The sequence below is a fragment of the Lontra canadensis genome, unplaced genomic scaffold (assembly GCF_010015895.1).
Source record: "Lontra canadensis isolate GAN:19392208 unplaced genomic scaffold, GSC_riverotter_1.0 scaffold32, whole genome shotgun sequence".
Taxonomy (NCBI): domain Eukaryota; kingdom Metazoa; phylum Chordata; class Mammalia; order Carnivora; family Mustelidae; genus Lontra; species Lontra canadensis.
In genome coordinates, this window is record NW_022631026.1 from 17,033,576 (window position 1) to 17,056,743 (window position 23,168).

The 23,168-nt window shown below is 34.8% G+C and overlaps 1 pseudogene; it reads right to left on the reverse strand.

Annotated features, from left to right (window-relative positions):
- Nucleotides 1–21,057: 21,057 nt before the first annotated feature.
- LOC116873292 lies at nucleotides 21,058–21,236 on the reverse strand (annotated as a pseudogene).
- Nucleotides 21,237–23,168: the final 1,932 nt, after the last annotated feature.

Genomic DNA, 23,168 nt, shown 5'->3' on the forward strand with positions numbered 1-23,168 from the left:
GTCCTCTCATTTCAGTAGATTAACAGTTACTCATTCATAAGAGCTAAAGAAATTCCTCCCTCAATTTCAGTGTTGGAGGAGCTACCCCATTACATAGATATTATTATATCTTATTAACAGAAATTTGTCCTCTTGTAATTATGTGCTTAATTTCTCATTATGGTTCTATCAATCTTCTCTTTAAACAATGCATTCTATGAACATAAAGACAATGTCATGTATGCCTATGTTCAATTTCTTTTTGTTTCATGAAATTATACTCATTTTGTTTTGTTTTGTTTGCATTTGTTATGCTCTCTATTTTTTAAAATCAATTGTCCTTGTATTTAACTGCAAATTTCTGTCCTCTAGCTGTTACTGTATTTCTAATTATCTTGACTCCTTTTTCTTTGTGTTCTGTATTCTTTTTATCAAAAATATAGATTCACATTTCAGTTGTGTCTATTCTTTACTTGTGGTTTTTATTTTATTTATTGGTTCTGAAATGAAGTGTCTTTGGACCTCAATTTATTTTTTTTTTACATTTACAATCTCCTTTTTCATGCCATTCTATTATTTTATTGCCTTATCTATAAGACATACAAAGAACTTAATAATCATATAACAAATCTTAGATACTAAAATAGAAATAAAATCTATGCTTTCCAGACAAGTAAAAGCAAAATGAATAATAAACATCATTCAATATTAAAGGCAGAAAACAAATGCAATAAAAACAAAATCAATTCCCTGAAGGCAGAACATAAGAAAATCATCAATTGTAAGAAACAGTTTAATTTTAAGGATGTTCTAATGTAAAAACATAAAATAAAGTCACAAAGTCACAAAAAGTTCAAATATAGTAGCAATCTTACAAATGTAAAAGAAATAAATATCTATTTACCTATTTATATAGAGAAAAAATATTTTTCATTCAGATAAACTACTTCATGAATTAACTTTAGAAGAAAACAAACCCAAAATTTCAATAATATATAAAAGGGCAATCTTACTAAAAAGGAAGCTAGTATAACAGTAACCATGTAAGAAAGATAATCTAAGATAAAAGGATGAATGGTTATAAAGACAAAAACTATGTATTCTAAAAGTACATCCACTAAGAAGAAAGTCTTTGTGAACTGCAATGGCCTATAGATGCAGAAATTATAGAACTAAAATAGAAATCAAAAAAAGAATAATAACCAGAGAAAGAAATTTGAATTATATCTTCTAGAAGTAAATTTCTTATGCAAATAAAATCTAGTAATAGTATAGAATTTTTGAAAAGCAATTGAAAAATCTTAATCTAATTTTAGAAAGATAAGTTTTCACCTGAAACTAATGTAGTATGTCAATTATACTTCAACAACAACAAAAAAATCAATGAATAAATGGGGAAGAATAGACAAAGCATCCAAATAGAAGTATTCCAAATAAAGGTATGCAGGTACTCTTCCCTCAAGGAAGTGGAACACAACTCCCCAGTCCTTTAGTGCAATCTGTACACAGTGACCACCTTCAAAAGAATACAGCATGGAAAGAGGAAGAAAGACTAACATATCAGAGCAGATCCTTGACAAGCACTACATCAAACAAGGTGATCAAGGTCAACATCAACAGTAGTAAGTCATGTTGCCAATATGTGCCTTTGAAATTCTGTGATAAAAATGACACCTTACCTCTGTGGTCTTCCTCCCCCCAAAATCCATAATTCTAGTCTAATGATGAGGAAAAACATTAGATCAATTCCAATTGATGAGTATTTATAAAATGCCTAATCAGTATTCCTCAAAATCGTCAAGATCATCAAAAACAAGGAAAGTCAAAGACATTGTCAGTCAAGAGTAGCTCAAGGAAACATGTCAACTAAATGCAATGTGGTATCCTAGATAAGATTCTGGAAATGAAAAAGGAAATTAGTCAAAACCTAAGGAAATCAATACAATATACATTTTAGTTAATAATAATATATCAATATTGGTTCATTAATTGCGACAAGTGTACCATACTAATGTAAGATGTTAAACATAAAGGAAACTGACTGTGGGATATATAGAAACTCTCTGTACTATCTTTGCAATGTTTTTTTTGCAAATTTGAAACTATTCTAAAATAAAAAGCTTATTTAGAAAATCTACAAAACATCTACAACTAAATCTTGAGAAAAGATGTACAAAAACTTTTTGGAAAAAAAAAAACACAAAATGAGATTAAACTTTCATAAAAGAAAATCTGAATAAATAGATATTCTTTGTGCATAGTTGTGAATGTTCACCATCATTTATGTATCATTTATCCAGAAATAATTTATAAAATTAATGTAATTTCAGAGAAAAATCTCAAACAAAATTTTAAAAGACTTATTTTAAATTAAATGTGGTTTAGATTCAAGAACATCCCAAAATTTTCTGATTAAAAAAAGAATATGTTGGGGCACCTGGGTGGCTCAGTGGGTTAAAGCCTCTGCCTTTGGCTCAGGTCATGATCTCAGGGTCATGGGATCAAGCCCCACATTGGGCTCTCTGGTGAGCCTGATTCCTCCTCTCTCTCTCTGCCTGCCTCTCTGTCTGCTTGTGATCTCTGCCTGTCAAATAAATAAATAAAATCTTTTAAATAAAAGTATATGTTGGTTGATATATGCCATACCAGATATCTAGAATTAGTATAGAGTTGTATTAATATAGTATTTATATGGTGATAGACAAAGACATCAATGGGACTGAATACAGAGATAGGATTTAGACTCAAACATATATTGGAAATTCGTGACAAAGTTAGCATTACAAATCAAGGACAAAGGAAAGTGTTCAAAACTAGAGCAGAGACCATTCATATCCATATGGAAAAGCATTAACTTAGATATCTACCTAATTCTATACACAACAATAATTTCAATGTACTTTAAGAAACAAGTTTATAAAATGCATTGTAAAATTGTTAAGAAATAAATACCTTCCATATACTAATGAATCACAAATAAAAGCCAAGCAACAGAAGTGGAGAAGATACTTGAAGTACATAAAAATAAACAGTATGAATGTCCACAATATATTTGATTTTTAAATAAGAAAACATGCTATCTAATTAACAAATGAGCTGAAATGATACGATGTCAAGGACTAATTCAAAACATCTGGACATGAAGAAGGAAATAGGTAGGGATATAGATGAAACAAGACTACTTATTCTTTAAATTGGGTGACATATAGGGAGGAGAAATCATTATGTTATCCTACTTACGTGTTATCAATTGTTGAGTCCCCCAAAATCATCCATAAACCTTTTGATTTACCTAAATTTAGGTAGGTAAAATCCAGCTAAATTTATCATACTTATTGTGGTAAAGGAGGACACCATGACAAAGTCATAGTAGTGACTTAGAAGAAGGATATCAAGAAAGGACATTCAAGGATTATAGAGTTTGGGCTTAAATGAGAAAGTAATTCTTTCAAGGTGCAGAAATGTTTAATTTTGAGAGAAGTTTGTGACATAATTGTGGTGGATTTTAAGAGACAATGATCTTGAAATGAGTCAAGATAAATAAACAGTTGTTTGATAAGTTGGTTGTTTATTCAGATGAGCAATCTAATATCTTGTAGGGTGACCATTTGCCCAGATGAGCAAACTCTTTCCTCAGACCTGTTGGTGAGCAAGAATTTCCTGAAGCAAATAGTGAAAATACTTATTGACTTATGTACTCATCTTCTTGGGCAAGAACTTCCTGGAATAAATCATGCAGACATGATGACACAGGTGGCCTCAGTTCTCAGTCATGATATTTAAGCTATGTGTACACACATGTCAGTATATATGTTTTGCATAATAACACTTGTTTGTTTTTTTAAATAGGCAATTCATCAAAAAATAAAAACCAACAAACATATGAACAACACTCATCTTCTTTAATCATCAATGAAAATTGTCTGTATGTTAATCAATATCAATTTAAATTTAAAAACTCAAAATTCTGATACTGCCAAGATTTGACAAAGACAAAGGAAACTTAAATGCTCACTCATTGGCAGGTGAGAGAGCAAAATGGTAAAACACTTGAGAGGGCAAGTTGTCAATCTCTGGATATTGAGATATATAATCTGTAACTCAGCAATGCTGACTTTAAATATATGCCCAGGAGAAACTCTTGCACATACTCACCACAGAAAATATGCATGGAAATATCCATTGCAGCAGTGTCCTTAGTTAAGGGAATGAATAATAAATTATCATGCATCCATGCAATTCATACAGCAATAAAAACCAGTTAATGCATGTGAACACAAGTAGATCTCAAAAAAAAAAAATAGATCTCAAAAGCATAATACTGAGCAAAAAAGAATATTCTGGAATAATACATACACTATGACAGCATTTATATACATTTTTAAAATAATGCAAAGCAATGCTTTACTTACAGATATATAAGTGACAAAATACTAAAAGCATGAACAGGAAGGATGCACATCATATCAGGGATAGTGTTTATCCCTTGGAAAAAAGAGATAAGATAATTTCATAGCAAAGGGGAACAAAGAGGGCTTTACCACCTTCCATAATGTTATACAGTATACCTTTTATTTAAAAAAGGTAATCTGAGGGAGAAGCAATAAAATATTAGCATTTCTTTATTCTGGCTGGATGGTATTTTTGTATTTGATATTTTATTATGTGTATTTTTCTATAGTTTTAAAACTTATCAACTTTCATTAAGAGGAATGAAAATGTTCATTGAGGTGGGAAAATAGTTCAGCACAAACTAAATAAAGCAGAATGTAGGGCAGCTAATGTATTTTTCCCTGTTATTCCCTGACCCTGGCAATCCCCAGACCAAAATCTTATACATTTGAGTATCTCCCCTATTCTTCTAGTTATTTTAAAATCACAGAGAAGCATATCTCTACTGCACAAATGAATCTATTTTCCCATTAATAATCTATGGGCATCTTTCTCTCTTCCTCTTTGATGCCCAAACGCTTATATTTTTGTACTGTAGATTTCTTGTTCTTTCAAAATTTCACTGAATCTTAAGAGATCCAAAGAAAAGGAGGAAGAAAAAGAATACAAGAGCCAAAGTAAGAGAATTAAAATGGTCTTTTCTGAAATGTCTAAGTTTATCAAAGCACATATCCTAAATTATCTAACATGGTGGTAACTTCTAACCAAGAGGAGACATAACCAGGTCACTTTACCAGCCAAGGGAAATAAAAAAAAAAAAATAGCAGGAGAGAGAATAAGAGAAAGAGAGAGAAAATGAGATAAAGATCTTATTTCAAGTATAAATGGGTCCCTTTACCTCTAGCTCAAGATAATCTGACTCAACATTGATTCAATTACATTGTGATTCCCTAGGATCCAACCTTCAAAAAATGTGCCAAACAGCTAACTTCATCCTTAGTTTGAAGGGTAGCAGAAGACTTTTGGAGTACTATTAGAGATCAAGAAACAGTGATGAGCATGTTTGCAGAGATGACATCATTGAGTGAAAAGAAAATGACAGCTACTCACTGAGCTTCAGAATGATGGAGAGGAGAGAGTGTAAAGTAAGTCTGCAACTCAAGATACTGCTATTGGAGGCAACCATGGCTTGGGAGTCATAAGCATACTGAGAGTTGTTTAAAGCATGGGAGGAGATGGGTTTACCCAGGAAAAATGCATCCACTGAAAAGAAAGTAAGAATGGAAAACAGCAAATTTTAACTTATCCTCAAAGGAAAAGAAGCCATTGAAAGACTAATAGAGGAGTAGCCAAAGAGTTTGAATGGGAATCAGTAGAGGATGTGGGAAAACTCAAGAAATGAAAAATGCTTTTCTGTGTAGGATGAAAAGGTCAATAGTACTGAATGCCTTGAGCTATCTTATGATGAAAGTTGATCCTATTGCACTGAACATCTGAGAGGTCCAGGGTAAAAGTGAGAGCAGTGCTAAGGGAAATGGAGTAGCGGAAGCTCATTATAGCAGCATCTTTGTGATACTCTAGAGTATTTAAAAGTAGTGCTCAATGTGAGACAGGACAAATATGAATTAAGTTAAACCTTGGCATCTTGCTGCTGAACTCTACAAAGAGGAGGACTTTTTTGAAATCTGGATAACCCATTTTGTTGTAAAAATACTGTACACTTAATTCATTTAATCTATAATAAATACATTTTAACATCTATTCATTTGTTTTAAAAAGTCAAAACATGTGACTTTCTTTTGGAATTCATTATCATTTAAGTTTATCCTGATTTCATTTCTACGATATATTCATTTTAGTGAGACATAATTAAAGTGTACAGTTCTGAGTTTGGATAAAGTGTACAGTTCTGAGTTTGGATAAATCCTAGCTTCTCCACTGAAATCAGAATACAGAGCACTTCCAATGGCCAAGAAAATTCTATAGGGTGTAGGCATCTCTTCCCTTTCTCTCTGTGCCTCACATGCACACTCACTGGTTTGCAGAATATCACATAAATAGTATCATAGAATATGTGGTATATAGTGTACTATCCATTTAATATAGTTCACTTGAGATTTATCCTTCTTCTTGCAGTATTATACATTTGTATGGATATACCACAGTTCATCCATTTAACAATTGAAGAACAATGTGTGATAATCAACAGGTTAAGTTGATTATGAATAAAGCCACCATACATATATGTATATGCATGTGAACATAAGTTTTAATTTATCTTGGTTAAATACTTAGGAGTGGGATTACTGGGTTGTATGGTTATTATATATTAGGTGGGATTATCTTCCTGGACATTTTAATCAATTGTAGTGATATTTCATTTTGGTTTAATATGCATTTCCCTACTGACAAATAATATTCAGTATATGTGTTCAGCATCTCATATTGCCATTCGTATTTTGGTGGGGTGCCTGTTCAAATACTTTGTCCATTATGTTTTATTGTATACTTTCTCTTATTATTTTTATAACATCTAGATAGAAATCATTTAGCAGATGTGAGTTTGACAAATATTTTTCCATCAAAAACTGCCTTTTCATTTTGCTAATACTGTCTTTTGAAGAACAGAAATTTCATGGGCTTTAAGTGAAGCCTGATATTGTGTTTTTTGTGTCATACATAAACACCTTGTGTCTAACCTAAGTTTACAAGCATTATCTCTTTATATTCTTCTAGACATTCTATAATTGTAGGTATTATATAGAATGTGTTTTGTGTTAATTTATGTATTTTGTGTGAGAGTGTCAGGATTCATTTTTTGCTTGTAGATGTCAATGGTTCCTGAATCATTTATGGAAAACACTGCTATCTCTACATTGAATAGCCTTCAATCCATCCCAAAAGCTAGTTGTTCATATATACATGTGGATCTGTTTCTGGTCCATTTATTCTATATCAGTGATTTGTGTGTCTAACTTATCACCAATACCATACTATCAATAGTAAATATTAAAATTGGGGAGTGTGATTCCTTCAAAGGTTTTGTTTTTTTTTTCAAAGTTGTTTTGAATACTCTTTGTTGCATATCCACATACAATGATTTCATTTTAATATTAGTTTGTCAATTCTTTAAAAAATGTCCTACAGGGCTTTTGACAGGATTATATCAAATCTATATATTAGTTTGTGGAGAGTTGACACTTTAGCAATATTAAATCTTCCAAACCACTAATAAAACATAATTACCTATATATTAATATTTCCCTGACATCTTTCATCAGTATTTTGTAGTTTTTAACATATAGAAATTGCACATATATTGATAGCTTCATATCCAACTTTTTCATGTGTTTGGTACTATTATAAACTTTTAAGTTTTAAGCTGTTTATTGCTAATACATAGAATATAATTTGCTTTGATACTATTTTTGTAGTCAGAAAACTTGCTCAAATCAGTAATTAATTCTAATAGATGTTATTTTTCTAGTCAGAAAACTTCTCAAGTCAGTCATTAATTCTAATAGCTTTTTTGTAGAATCCTCAAAATTTTCTGTATAAACAATCATATCACCTATAAATAGAATTTCATTATTCCCTTTACAATCTGGATGCCTTTTATTTACTCTTCTTGCCTTTTTACACTGGCTAGGACATCCAGCATGATGTTCCTTACGACTGGTGAGAGCAGACATCCTTGGCTTTTTCTCTCTTAGGAGTAAAGTGTTCAGTTTTGACTGTTAAGTGAGTGGTAGATAAGGGGGTTTAGTAAATTCCTTCATCAGGTTGAAGGAGTTTCTTTCTGTTTCTAGTTTGCTGGGAGTTTTATTACAAGTAGATATTTTTCATTTTCAAGTGCTTTTTCTGCATCTATTGAGAAGATCATATGAGTTTTCTTTTTAATTTGTTGAAATGGTAAATATCATTGATTGACTTTCAAATATTGCACCAACCTTGAATTAATGGAATAAGCTCCATTTGGTCATTGTATTGTATTCATATATTGCTGGATTTGATTTGCTAATATTTTCTTGAGGATTTTTACTTGTGTTTTCATGAGGCATGCTAGTCTATATATATATATATATATATATTTTATACTGCCTTTATTGGTTTATGCTTTCAGGATGATACTGACCTCAAAAATCGAGTTGGGAAGTGTCTCCTGCCTTTCTATTTTCTGGAAATTTATGATTTAAGAGGAATTTATTGAGTTTTGAATATTTAGGTAAATCCAGAGATTTATTGTTATTCTGATTTCTTCCAAAAAATATTTCCAAACAAAATTGATTGCATATAAGAGATAATAAAATTAAAAACAAAACTAATTATTTTAAAACTGAGAATGCAAAATAAGCTTCATATAAGTGTCCATATGTATTCCACATAAATGCATGACATTACTGCATACTGGGTATAGACATACTACAATATTGAGAAAATTCATAACACTAAATAAACAAACATAAAGGAAAACTAAAAAGCAATGTTGTATACTGACAGATTTGTCAAAGGGAGCTGAAGTCCTGGTGTCTGCTACTTCTTTTCAGCATAGATTTAAAGTAAGTGGTAGACAAATACCATATGATTTTTTTCATAAGTGGAATTTAAGAAACAAAACAAACAAGCAAGGGGGAAAAGAGACAGAGAGGCAAACCAAGAAATAGACCTTTGACTACAGAGACCAAACTAATGGCTACCAGTAGGAAGATGGGTGAGGGGGTGGGTTAAACAGGTGATGGGAATTAAGGAATTCACTTGATGTGATGAGGACAGGGTGATGTATGGAAGTGTTGAATCACTATATTGTACACCTGAAACTAATATAACACTGTACGTTAACTAACTGGAATGAAAATAAATACTTGAAAAAAGTAAGTGATATATCATGCAAATTCACTCCACGATAACTGAGTTGTACAGATATTACCTACACACATACATAATATTTTGCAGACATATGGTCAGTATCTTTTGGAGGTAGATGGAGAAGGATATCCACATTTCAAAGACAAAACCAACAAATAAGTGATTAACAAAAATTCATTTGTGTGCTTTTATTACCCTAAATGCTATAAAGTTTCTAGTGTGTAAGTAATGGTTAATTATAGATTTAGAAGTATCATGTTCCTTGTTTGCTGCAGTTTCTTTCAAGTTGCAAACTCACATCGCTTCTCGGCCTTTTGGCTAAGATCAAGTGAAGTTGCAAACTCACTTGGAAGATGCCTAGGAATGTTTAAAAACCAAGAAAATATTATTCTTTAGGGACTACTTTTACAGAAGTGATTTCATTTCTACTGTTACTTTTCCTACTTCTACTGTCAGTTTGTGATTATTGGTTACTTCTGTTGGATCAGTATGAGTCTGGCCCAACCAAAGCTAGTGAGTAGAGGACCAAAATGAGGAAAAGAAGGAACATGGCATAAAAGTGAAACTAGATTTCATAATTAGCTCTAAAACTTTGTCAAACGTAAAATATTCATGGTTTTGAAACATGAGTACAAATTTAATCAGTGTTTCTTTGACCTAGATATCTAGAAACCAAAAAATAGTTAATGATGTCTATAACTTAGAAAGTGATCTCAACAAGAATATTCATCTCAAAATGTATGCCTGTGTCCGCTAGGCCTAGCCCCACATGTAACATGTATTAAGTGCTTGATAAATGTTATTTTTTCTTGGAAATAAACGTATGTAAAAAAACTTTTGTCTATGCATATTAGCTTCCATATTATTTCCAAGAAGAGCCTTCTTTTATACTTTTGTATATCAACTATAGAGAACTAACAATAAAAGCACATTGTTGTACACAGGGTAAGCCAGTTTAACTCACTTGGTTTCACATCAAAAGTTATCATTGTTCTTTCTTCTAGGAGTCTCACATCCAATTTCTCGCTAATTTTCTTTTTATTTTTCTAATCTGATTAATACTTTTCCATTTTTATTAGTTCTAATAGATAGCTGATCTAATTTGGAGCTTATAAATTATACAGTTATAAGTGAATTGATTATAGCACATAACTCTAATAGACTGGCAATCTTTCCAGAGATTAGAAGTGCTGCTTAGTTCCCTTTCTATGGATGATTAATTTTCAGTGGTTATCAACTCTCAAACTAAAAATTAAGCAATACATATTTGCTTTGTGGATGACCAGTTTTATTAAAGTAGTAGAGTTGATGCAATTCATTATCAATACCCTATGAAGAACAGCCAAAATTAAAATGGTTTTAAAGAAGTATGCAGGTATCTATTGTCAATGGTAAAATTCACTTACTATTGTAAAGAAATAGTGTCAGATAGTTCATGATTTATGCAACAAGCTGGGAATCATGCACAAACTAACCCTAGATTTCTTGGGTTTTATATCTTTCAAGGAAAATCGGTTTATATCAATAACCATTTAAAATAGAGTGACTGGAAAATGATAAATGCTTCACTTGTGCAACAGAAATCTTTTCATCCCCATTGCAGCTTGGAGGCTGCTGTCTGTGGTGCTGACCAGTATTCAAAACAAGAGTCAATTGTTCACTGAAATCAAAAAATTCAGGTCTTATGCTTGCTTGAATGCCAAAATAATGCAATTAGTGCTTGGAGAACTAAGAGAGGGTAGTTGGTCTTTCACTTTTGGTTACTGAAATTCTAAAAGCCAGAGATTCTAGGTTCCTGAACAGGGAAGCCACATTAGAACTGCAGGCTGGGGGGAAGGAAGCAAGATGGCGGGCAGTAGCAGAGTGAAATATCATTAGGTCCCAGGATTTCAGCTAGATAGTTACCAAACCATTCAGAACATGTACAAACTCAACAGGAGAAAGAAGAGAAGAAGAGCAGCAATTCTAGGAATAGAAAATCGACCACTTTCTGGAAGGTAGGGCATGTAGAGAAGTGAATCCAAAGCATCAGGAAGAGAGACCGTGAGGGGAGGGCCGAGCTCCCAGCAAGCAGTAGAGCAGCAGAGCACAAAATCAGAACTTTTAGAAGTCTGCTCCAATGAGGACACTGCTCCACAGGCTAAACGGGGGTGGAACCCTCATGGGACAGTGTGGTCTTAGGACCAGCAAGGTCACAGAAAGACCAAGGGTGTCTGAGTGGGCAGAGCTTCCAGATATCAGAGCAGGGAAGCCGACTACAGAGACAGAGCTGAGAAGAGAGATATCAGCTCCAGGTTACCTAAAATCATGATCCAAGGCACTGCTCTTTGAGCAGGGACCCCACAAGTGGCAGATCCAGAGAGATCCTCTCCTTCCTTCTCCAGGAGGAATGGCACAGGAGTGCATGGCACATTTTTGCTGGGTTTGGAGACTCCAAACGGGGCCATGCACCAGAGGTAGAAATGCTGGGTCACAGGCCAGGTGAGCACAGAGTATGGCGGGAGACCAGGGAGATGGGAGGGATTGACTGCTTTTCTCTGAGGGCACACTGACAACTGGGCCCCAAGCTCTCAGTTCCTCTGGGGTGAGAGATTGGGAGGCTGCCATTTTCATGCTCCAAAACATGTACTTGTCCTCCAAAGCTCTACGGAAAGCTTTCAGGGAACAAAAGCTCCCAAAGCGAACACAACCAGATTACTTAGCCTGGCCCCTGGAAAGGGTGATGTAATTCCACGTTAGGCAAAGACATTTGAAAATCACTACAACAGGCCACTCCCCCAGAAGATCAGCAAGAACATTCAGCCAAGATCAAGTTTACTAATCAATGAGAACTGCAGAACTCCAGAGCTAGGGGAAAGCAATGCATAGAATTCATGTTTTTTTTTTTCCCCCATGATCCTTCAGTCTTGCAAAGGTAATTTTTTTAATTTTATTTTTTATATTCTATTTTTTAAATTTTCCTCTTTTATTTAATACTTAACGATTTTATCTTAACAATAACTTTTTTTAAAAAAATCTTAAAATGTTCATTGTTATAGTAATATTTTATCCCTTCATTGTATTTAACCTCAATTTTGTATATATATAGTTTTTTTTTTCTTTAAAATTTTGGGATACAAATTCTTCTAATAGATCAAAATACTCCTAAATCTAGCACATGACTTTGTTCTAGTCTCCAACCTGATCACATTATCTCTTTTTATTTTCTTTTTCCAAACAACTTATCAATTCCTTTTTTAGAATCTTTTTTAAATTCTCATCTTTACAGTCATATTGCATCCCTTCATCATATTTACCCTTATGTGTATGTGTGTGTGTGTGTGTGTGTGTGTGTGTATACATATATATGTGTGTACATATATATATAAGTTTTTCTTTCTTTAAAATTTTGGGAGGGAGGAGTTTCTTCTAAGAAACTGGAATACACCCAAAATCAAGTAGGTGGCTCTGTTCTATTCACCAATCTAATATATATATAGATATAGATATATAGTTGTTTTTTTTTTTTTTACTTTTTTTCCCCCTTTCTTACCCCAGTTTCGGGTCTCTTCTGATTTGGTTAGTGTATATTTTTATGGGGTCTTTGCCACCTTTTTATTATTTTATTCTCTCATTCATATATATAGAGAGAAGGCTGAAAAACTCACCACCAAAAAAAAAAAAAAAAAAGAACAAGAGGCAATACCGATGGCTAGGAACCCGATCAATATGGACATTGGTAATATGTCAGAACTGGAGTTCTGAATGATGATTATCAAGACACTAGCTGGGCTTGGAAAAGGCATGGAAGATATTAGAGAATCCCTTCCTGGAGAAATAAAATAACTTTCTGGAGAAATAAAAGAACTAAAATCTAACCAAGTTGAAACCAAAAAAAAGCTATTAATGTGGTGCAATAAAAAAATGAAGACTCTTACTTCAAGGATAAATGAGGCAGGAGAGAGAATTAGTGGTATAGAAGACCACATGATGGAGAATAAAGAAGCTGAGCAAAAGAGAGACAAACAACTACTGGACCACAAGGGGAGAATTCAAGATATAAGTCATAGCATAGAACAAAAAAATATTAGAATAATTGGGAGCCCAGAAGAAGAAGGAGAGGTGGGGCAGAAGGTATATTGGAGCAAATTATATCAGAGAATTTCCCTAATATGGCAAAAGGAACAAGCATCAAAATCCAGGAGGCACAGAGAACCCCCTCAAAATCCGTAAAAACAGATCCAGACCCCATGATCTAATAGTAAAACTTACAAGTCTCAGTGACAAAGAGAAAATCTGAAAGCAGCTTGGGCCAAGAAGTTTGTAACATACAACGGTAGAAATATTATATTGATAGCAGACTTATCCACCAAGACCTGGCAGGGCAGAAAGAACTGGCATGATATATTCAGAGCACTAAACAAGAAAAATATGCAGCCAAGAATACTATATCCAGCTAGGCTGTCACTGAAAATAGAAGGAGAGATAAAAAGCTTCCAGGACAAACAAAAATTAAAAGAATCTTCAAACACCAAACCAACCCTGCAGGAAATATGAAAGGGGTCCTCTAAGCAAAGAGAGGGCCTAAAAGTAGTAGAACAGAAAGGAACAGACAATATAGAGTAACAGTTACCTTACAGGCAATACAATGGCACAAAATTCATATCTTTCAATAGTTACCCTGAATGTAAATGGGCTAAATGCCCAAATCAAAAGACACAGGGTATCAGAATGGATTAAAATAAAAAAAGATAATCAATATGCTGTCTGCAAGAAACTCATTTTAGACCCAAAGACACCTCCAGATTTAAAGTGACAGGGTGGAAAAACCACACTAATTTACCACACTAATGGACATCAAAAGAAAGCTAGAGTGGCACTCTTTATCAGATAAATTAGATTTTAAGCCAAAGACTATAATAAGAGATGAGGAAGGATACTATATCATACTTAAGGGGTCTGTCCAACAAGAAGATCTAATAATTTTAAGTATCTATGCCCCTAACATGGGAACAGCCAATTATATAAACCAATTAATAACAAAATCAAAGAAACACATGACAATAATACAGTATAGTAGGGGACTTCAACACCACCCTCATTGAAATGGACAGATCATCCAAACAAAAAGATCAACAAGGAAATACAGGCATTAAAAGACACACTGGACCAGATGGATTCACAGATATATTTAGAACATTCCATCCCAAAGCAACAGAATATACATTCTTCTCTAGTGCACATGCAGCAATCTCCAGAATAGATCACATCCTGGGTCAAAAATCAGTTCTCAACCAGTACCAAAAGATTAGAATCATTCCCTGCATGTTTTCAGACCACAATGCTCTGAAGCTAGAATTCAACTGCAAGAAGAAAGTTGGAAAGAACTCAAATACATGGAGGCTAAAGAGCTTCCTACTAAAGAATGAATGGGTCAACCAGGATTTAAGGAAGAATTTAAAAAATTCACGGAAACAAATGAAAATGAAAACACAATTACTGAAAATCTTTGGGGGAGGGGGGGCGTCTGGGTGGCTCAGTGGGTTAAGTCTCTGCCTTTGGCTCAGGTCATGATCCCAGGGTCCGGGGATCGAGTCCCACATCGGGCTCTCTGCTCAGTGGGGAGTCTGCTTCCTCCTCTCTCTGCCTACCTCTCTGCCTACTTGTGATCTCTGTCTGTCAAATAAATAAATAAAATCTTAAAAAAAAAAAAAAGAAAGAAAGAAAATCTTTGGGACACAGCAAAGGCCATCCTGAGAGGAAAGTAGGAAAGTATATAGCAATACAAGCCTTTCTCAAGAAGCAAGAAAGTTCAGGTGCCTGGGTGGGTTAAAGCCTCTGCCTTCAGCTCAGATCATGATCCCAGGGTGCTGGGATCGAGTCCCACATCAGACTCTCTGCTCAGCAGAAATCCTGCTTCCCCCACTCTCTCTGTCTGCCTCTCTGTCTACTTGTGATCTCTGTCTGCCAAATAAATAAATAAAATCTTGAAAGAAAGAAAGAAAGAAAGAAAGAAAGAAAGAAAGAAAGAAAGAAAGGTAGGTCTCAAGTACACAACCTAACCCTACACCTAAAGGAGCTGGAGAAAGAACAGCAAAGAAAGCCTAACCCCAGCAGGAGAAGAGAAATAATAAAGATCAGAGCAGAAATCAATGATATAGAAACTAAAGAAACAAACTAATAGAAACAAAAGAACAGTAGAACAAATCAATGAAACTAAGAGCTGTATCTTTGAAAGAATTGCTAAGATTGATAAACCCCTGGCCAGACTTATCAAAAAGAAAAGAGAAAGGATCCAAATTAATAAAATCATGAATGAAAGAGGAGAGATCACAACCAACACCAAAGAAATACAAACAATTTTAAGAACATATTATGAGCAACTATACGCCAGCAAATTTGACAGTCTGTTAGAAATGGATGCATTCCTGGAGACATATTAACTACCAAACCTGAACCAGGAAGAAATAGAAAACCTGAACAGGTCCATAGCCAGTAAGGAGATTGAAGCAGTCATCAAAAATCTCTCAACAAACAAGACCCCAGGGCCAGACGGCTTCCCAGAGGAATTCTATCAAACATTTAAAGAAGAATTAATTCCTATTCTCCTGAAACTGTTCCAAAAAATAGACAAACCCATTTGATGAGGCCAGCATTACCTTGATCCTTGAAACTGTTACAAACTGTTACCTTGAAACTGTTACCTTGAAACTGTTCCAAAATATAGTAAAATTCATTTTATGAGGCCAGCATTACCTTGATCACAAAACCAGACAAAGACCCCATCAAAAAGGAGAATTACAGACCAATATCCTTGAACATGGATGCAAAATTCTCACCAAATACTAACCAACAGTATCCAACACTACATTAAAAGGATTATTCACCACAAGCAAGTGGGATTTATTCCAGGGCTGCAAGATTGGTTCAACATCCGCAAATAAATAAATGTGAGGCAATAAAATAATAAAAGAAAGAACAAGAACCATAGGATATTCTCAATAGATGCTGAAAAAGCATTTAACAAAGTACAGCATCCTTTCTTGATCAAAACTCTTCAAAGTATAGGTATAGATGGCACATTCCTCAATATCATCAAAGCCATCTATGAAAACCCACAGTGAATACCACTCTCAATGGGGAAAAACTGAGAGCTTTTCCCCTAAGGTCAGGAACATGGCAAGGATGTCCACTATCACCACTGCTATTCAACATAATACTAGAAGTTCTAGCCTCAGCAATCAGACAACAAAAAGGAGTTAAAGGCATCCAAATCGGCAAAGAAGTCAAACTCTCACTCTTTGCAGATGATAGGATACTTTATGTGGAAAACCCAAAAGAATCCACTCCAAAACTGCTAGAACTGATACAGGAATTCTGTAAAGTGTCATGATATAAAATCAATGCACAGAAATCAGTTGCATTTCTATACACCAACATCAAGACAGAAGAAAGAGAAATTAAGGAGTCAATCCCATTTACAATTGCACCCAAAACCATAAGATACCTAGGAATAAACCTAACCAAAGAGGCACAGAAGCTGTAAACTACAAGTACTCATGAAAGACATTGAGGAAGACACAAAGAAATGGAAAAATGTTCCATGCTCATGGGTTGGAAGAACAAATATTGTGAAAATATCTATGCTACCTAAAGCAATCTACACATTTAATGCAATCCCTATCAAAATAATGTCAAAGAAAGGGAACAAATAATCCTAAAATTTATATGGAACCAGAAAAGACCCTGAATAGCCAAGGAAATGTTGAAAAAGAAAGCCAAAGTTGGTGGCATCACAATTCCAGACTTCAAGCTCTATTACAAAGCTGTCATCATCAAGACAGTATGGTATTAGCACAAAAACAGACACATAGATCAATGGAACAGAATAGAGAGCCCAGAAATAGACCCTCAACTCTATGGTCAACTAATCTTTGACAAAGCAGGAAAGAATGTCCGATGGAAAAAAGACAGTCTCTTCAAAAACTGGTGTTGGGAAAATTGGACAGCCACATGCAGAAGAATGAAACTGGACCCCTTCCTTACACCACACACAAAAATTGACTCAAAATGGATGAAAGACCTCAATGTGAGAAAGGAATCCATCAAAATTCTTGAAGGGAACACAGGCAGCAACTTCTTTGACCTCAGCCACTCCGGAAAACAGCATGGAGGGTCCTAAAAAGTTGAAAATTGAGCTACCCTACAACCAAACAATGGCAGTACTGGGTATTTACCCTAAATATACAGAAGTAGTGATCCAAAGAGGCACGTGCACCCAAATGTATATAGCAACCATGTCCACAATAGACAAAATATGGAAAGAACCTAGATGTTTATCAACAGATGAATAGATAAAGAAGATGTGAGATAGATCGATATAGAGACAGATAAAGATATATAGAGATATACCTATCTATCTCTATAGATAGGTATATATATACCTATCTATCTATCTCTATACCTCTATCTATCTCTATACTATCTCACAACTTTATCCATTCATCTGTTGATATGTATGTGTGTGTGTTTGTGTATGCATATATATATATATATATATATATATATATATATATATATATGTTGATATATATATATGTAGGTTGATATATATAGGTTTGTGGTATATATATATATGTTTTATATATATATATGTGTGTGTGTATATTTATATATATAAATATACACACACAACAGAATACTATGCAGCCATCAGAAAAACCTGAAATCTTGCCATTTGCAATGATGTGGATGGAACTAGAGGGTATTACGCTGAGTGAAATAAGTCAATCACAGGAAGACAATTATCATATTCTCTCTCTGATATGAAAAATTTGAAAGTCAGGGCAGGGGGTTTGTGGGGGATAAGGAAGGAAAAAATGAGACATGATGGGATCAGGAGGCAGACAAACCATAAGAGACTCTTAATCTCAAAAAGAAAATGAGAGTTGCTGGGGGATGGGGGGTAGAGATAATGTGGTTCGGTTATGGACATTGGGGAGGTTATGTGCTATGGTGAGTGCTGTGAAAATGTGTAAGCCTGATAATTCTCAGACCTGTACCCCTAGGGCAAATACTACATTATATGTTAATAGAAATAATAAAAAAAGAAGAAGAAGAAGAACCACAGCCAGACGGATGCCCCTTCTCAGAACAGTGGTGAAATTGGCCCAGGTTGGCTATCTCTAGAGATTTCCCTTGCAATAGGGAACTCTTCTGTCATATTATCATTAATAATATCATTAATTAAAGTTATGAATAAAATATAAGATCAGCTATGCTTGTGAGTAGGGGAAACTTGTGGTCATAGCTTTGAAGTTATTGATCATTCATATTTTATGTCAAAGTAATTTATTAGATCTTATCCTTTGTGATGGCTAGCTGAAAGTATGATTTTGGGTAGAGTTTTGAAAGAAAAAAGATGCAGTCTCAAGAAAGCCGTCTGGGACAATGAGACCTTGATGAGGACGGGGGAGGATCCTGCATGTCTGGCAGTCCTGAGGCTGGGGCTTCCAGAAACAAAAACAACAATGACAAAGAAAAACATTACTGAATCTACAATCTCTGCCTCATTCTTGCTTATAACACGTAAATGTGATCATGATTTTTGCTTTGACTGAAAAATCTATCTACATTCCCCAAACAAACTAAGCTTTCGTTTCCAAACAGACTGCATTTCCATATCATTCATTATATCAGCTAAGCAAGTCTCCAAAAAGCAAAGGCAGATAATAGTATTTATTCTTCCTCCTCCTTATAATACTATTTTTGTTAGAAGCATAAATACTCTAATAAGAAAACACACAAAGAAGATATATTTTCTGCTTGTTTGGCTCCCCCTTGAATCTAGCTGCTATTTGAAGCCTTAGCCTATACCCAGGCTCCTGCTACAAGGATAACTTAGTGCATGTGCTTTATTACCTCTTGGCACCTGCAATTTCCAAGAATTTTTAACCTCCTCTCTTTTGTCTAGTAAAGACTTACTTTTCCACAAAGTTACAGTTTAAATATTAAATGTTCTACCAATATTTCTGTCCCCTCCCAAAGAAGCATTAATTACCTGGTAATCAGTTGATACTGAATTGGTCTCTCAAGGCTGACCAAGGTCATTTTCTCAGCTGGCTGGACCAGGTAGTTGTGTTCAGAGGGCTTTAAATGTACCATTTTATTTAATCTTCTCATCAAAAGTATAAATTAAGTATTATTATAATTCCATTTTTCAGGTCAAAAGACCAGACTCAAAAGTTTAAAGAATATGTCCATGGCCACAGAGCTTATAAGAGGTTAAACCTAGGTCACCTAACTCTAAAGGCTATGTATTTAACCAAGATCACTGCCTCTCCTATTCTGAAAAAATACACATAAACTAAGATTTATTAATAATGTCCCAAAATAAGAGACGTTTTAGTACATCCAAGACCTCAAATAAGAAGAGAAAGCATCAGACAGTGATGAGGCTGTCATCAGACCTGGGAAGATGAATCCAGACAAATAAGAAAGAAAAAATTCTGATAGCTAACACATTGGTTGTGCTTTTCAGTAAATTCTTAAAGTGACCAGATATGCATTTCAGAATCCACTGTATCTTTATACTTATTTGTACATTCATTAATAGAAATATAGTTAACCTCTACTAAACATTTTTTATGTGCTGGGCACTGTCCTTAGTGCTCTATATAGTTTAACTAATTCTTAAAGTAATTAATTCTCTGAGATGCTATACTTAGCCCCCAAAGCCCCCAATTCCTACTATGGAAAGTTGGTGAGAAAGAAATTGGCAATAAATGGTAGATCAAGGATTTGAATTTAGCCAGTCTGGATCTAGAGTCCAATTTATCTTTGATACCTATGTTCTGCTAACTGTATTGTAGATCAAACATACACATTCCCTAAGTATAGAAAACATAGAAACATTCCATGAGTATGTAGCTAAAGCATATTTCTTATCTTGAATCAGGCTAAGCCTTCCTCATCAAATACTTTCTTCATTTCCATATGTCCTCAATGTTAAGAACATTTTGACATATTATTAAATATTTTTTAAATATTTTAAATTAATAACCTACTATAAAACCAGGTAAGTAATTTTTCCAGTAGAATGTATTTTTAACAAGTATCAGTTCAGTCTGAGCATAAGTTTTTAGTAAATACTACCAGCTGGGGTGCCTCGATGGCTCAGTTGCTCTGCCTTCAGCTCAGGTAATGAGTCAGTCCAGTGTCCTGGGATCAGCCCCATGTTCCACTCCCTGCTCAGCGGGGAGCCTGCTTCTCCCTCTCCCCTGGGCTCAGGCTCTGTCTCTCAAGATCTCTCTCTCTCTCTTTCTCTCTCAAATAAATAAACTCTTTAAAAAGAAGTGAATACTACCAGCTTACCTTTCCATTAATGGAGATTCCCAAATTCAAAATATAAATATGTAGGTAGAATAATGTCCCTATGGCCTCATTATTTGGTATAGGCTTTTGCTTAATTCCCTTGTTTTTGTGTTGGCTCTCTATGTTCACATGTTTTTGTTCCTCAATCACCTTCTTTTTGTTTAATCTCTCCAGAAAATAAGTGTCCAGACCTCCACTGGGTGAAGGAGGGGCAATTTCCATGTTGCAAGAGGTGAGGCAGGAAAGGTGTCTGTGCGTGTTTGTGTGTGTGTGTACATACACACACACACACACATAGAGAGAGAGGGAGCGAGAGAAAGAAAATGCTAAGGTTTTTAAACCCTTATTAGGCAGTAGCCCAAAATGAATTAATTTTAATTTAATTCATGTTTTTAAAAAATAATTAACATGTTTTTATTTCTCTCATCACTCACAAAGTATGAATATTCCTTAATTCAGCCATAGCCTTTACTTTCTGGTAACGTCATCACTGGGTTTCAATTCCTCCGTTAAATAACATACTCTTGTTCCAGAAGGCAGTTAGCTTTTCATCATTTTCTTCTGTCTAGATAACATCCAAAGGCAAATCCCAGAGGGGACAGTCTATGAACCCAGTGGTCACACACAATCTGAAGTAAATTCACCATGATTGCTCGGTCCCAGTGTGAATGAGGAACCCAGGGACCAAGGGCAGCAGTGAGCACAGCCCCCCAAATTAATTTACAAGGAAATCCTTAAATCGTAGCATCATATAAATGTATATATTATCAAATTAGAAACAGAGACAGTTATTCAGATATAGTTGATTAAAAAACAATCAATTTGGAACAACTGCAGCTGGAGAAACTGAAATTTTCCTGGAGGATGAGGATATGCATTTGGATTTTATAGAGTCAATACTCCTATTTGCATAAACCCTAAAAGGCAGAATATCAGGTATCTGCAAACCTGAAGAGTGAAATTTGTTTTGGGGGTGGGGAGGATGGGGTGGGTGGGTGTTGAGAACATCTTTGTCTTTCACTGCAAAACTGACACATGAGTGAGCAAAGACAGGGGAAAAAGCAACACGCAAGAAAAATACAAAACCAAACAGAGACTCTGATTTATACCCACTGGGTGTATGAGAATGGGGAGTGGGTGAAGAGATGGTGGACCCAGTCCCTTATCTCTGTGTCATTTCTATTCTGATAAGAGTGTGTCACTTACTATCCAGTCTCAGATATCACAAAAGATGTTTCTAGTCAGCTTTACTCCTTAATTGATTCTCTTACTAGTTATACACAAATGCATCTCTGACTTCAATTAGAAACTGAAGGTTCGTAACAGCACAAAATTTAGGGAAATTCTATGAGAAGCCTTCAGATTATTCATACTGGATGCATAAACATTTTACTAACCACTTATCGAGTCTGTGCAAAATTGCCAAAAGAACAAACGAACGCTAGCAAAGATTTAGCAGTACCATTTGTCACATCACTTTTGTACTGTAACACAAACTCTGTTTTCACTAAGACGTTGCTTTTTTACTTAGATCATGAGTGGTTTTAGTGTAGTGTTTCATCTTTTTCTTTAAAAGTGTTTTTCTTTAAATATATAAGTACCTTACCAAAGTATCTATTAAATTCACATTTAATTAATTGCACAGTTCTAGAGACTACTCACATACAGAGGGCTTTTAAGCAGCAGGTAAGAGGCACAGAAGTTATTAAAAGTTTCAACTGTTGCACAGCATGGGTGTTTCCCGTATCTGTTTAGATTGAAAACACTTTAGTGCAAATAGTCCAGGACCAAAGGTCATGAAATCTAGACTTTAGTCTCTCATTTGATACCAGTTAGTTGTGAAATATTGGCACTGTTATTCAAATTCTTACAGGTCTCATTTCCAGAAAGGAAGGGGTAAAGACAGGTCAAAGGGGACGTAGAAAGAAACCCTAAAATTCTATTTCTCAAGAACTGTAAAGAGTCTAAAATGTTATCCTACTCCAAGCTAGTAATTCAGTTTGCCACAGTGTCATGGATGCTGGCACAAAACTCTCGATTCAGAGATGGGAGACAATTTATTATTCAGAACAGTAGCAGTAGCCAGAGGATTAGCACTGTGAGAGTGTTAGTTATCTAAACCCCTGTTCCCGGGGCACCTGGGTGGCTCGGTGGGTTCATCCTCTGCCTTCAGCTCAGGTCATGATCCCAGGGTCCTGGGATCGAGCCCCACATCGGGCTCTCTGCTCAGCGGGGAGCCTGCTTCCCTCTCTCTTTCTCTGCCTGCCTCTCTGCCTACTTGTGATCTCTCTCTGTCAAATAAATAAATTAAATTTAAAAAAAATTAAAAATAAAAATAAATAAATAAACCCCTGTTCCCTAGGGCAGCACAAAGAGGGCCAAATGAGACCTGCATGCACTGTGGGTTATGTCGCAGGAAACTTAAGTCTTCTGTACTGGGCAGCATGCATGCCTACCTGCTCTGTGTTCTGGAGGGAATCCTTATCTCCACCTTCTCAGCTTTTTTAGCGTACATTCTTAAAAAGACAGTCCAAAAATTACAGACAGTGCCCTTCTCCTCTTATAAGACATGCAGGAGA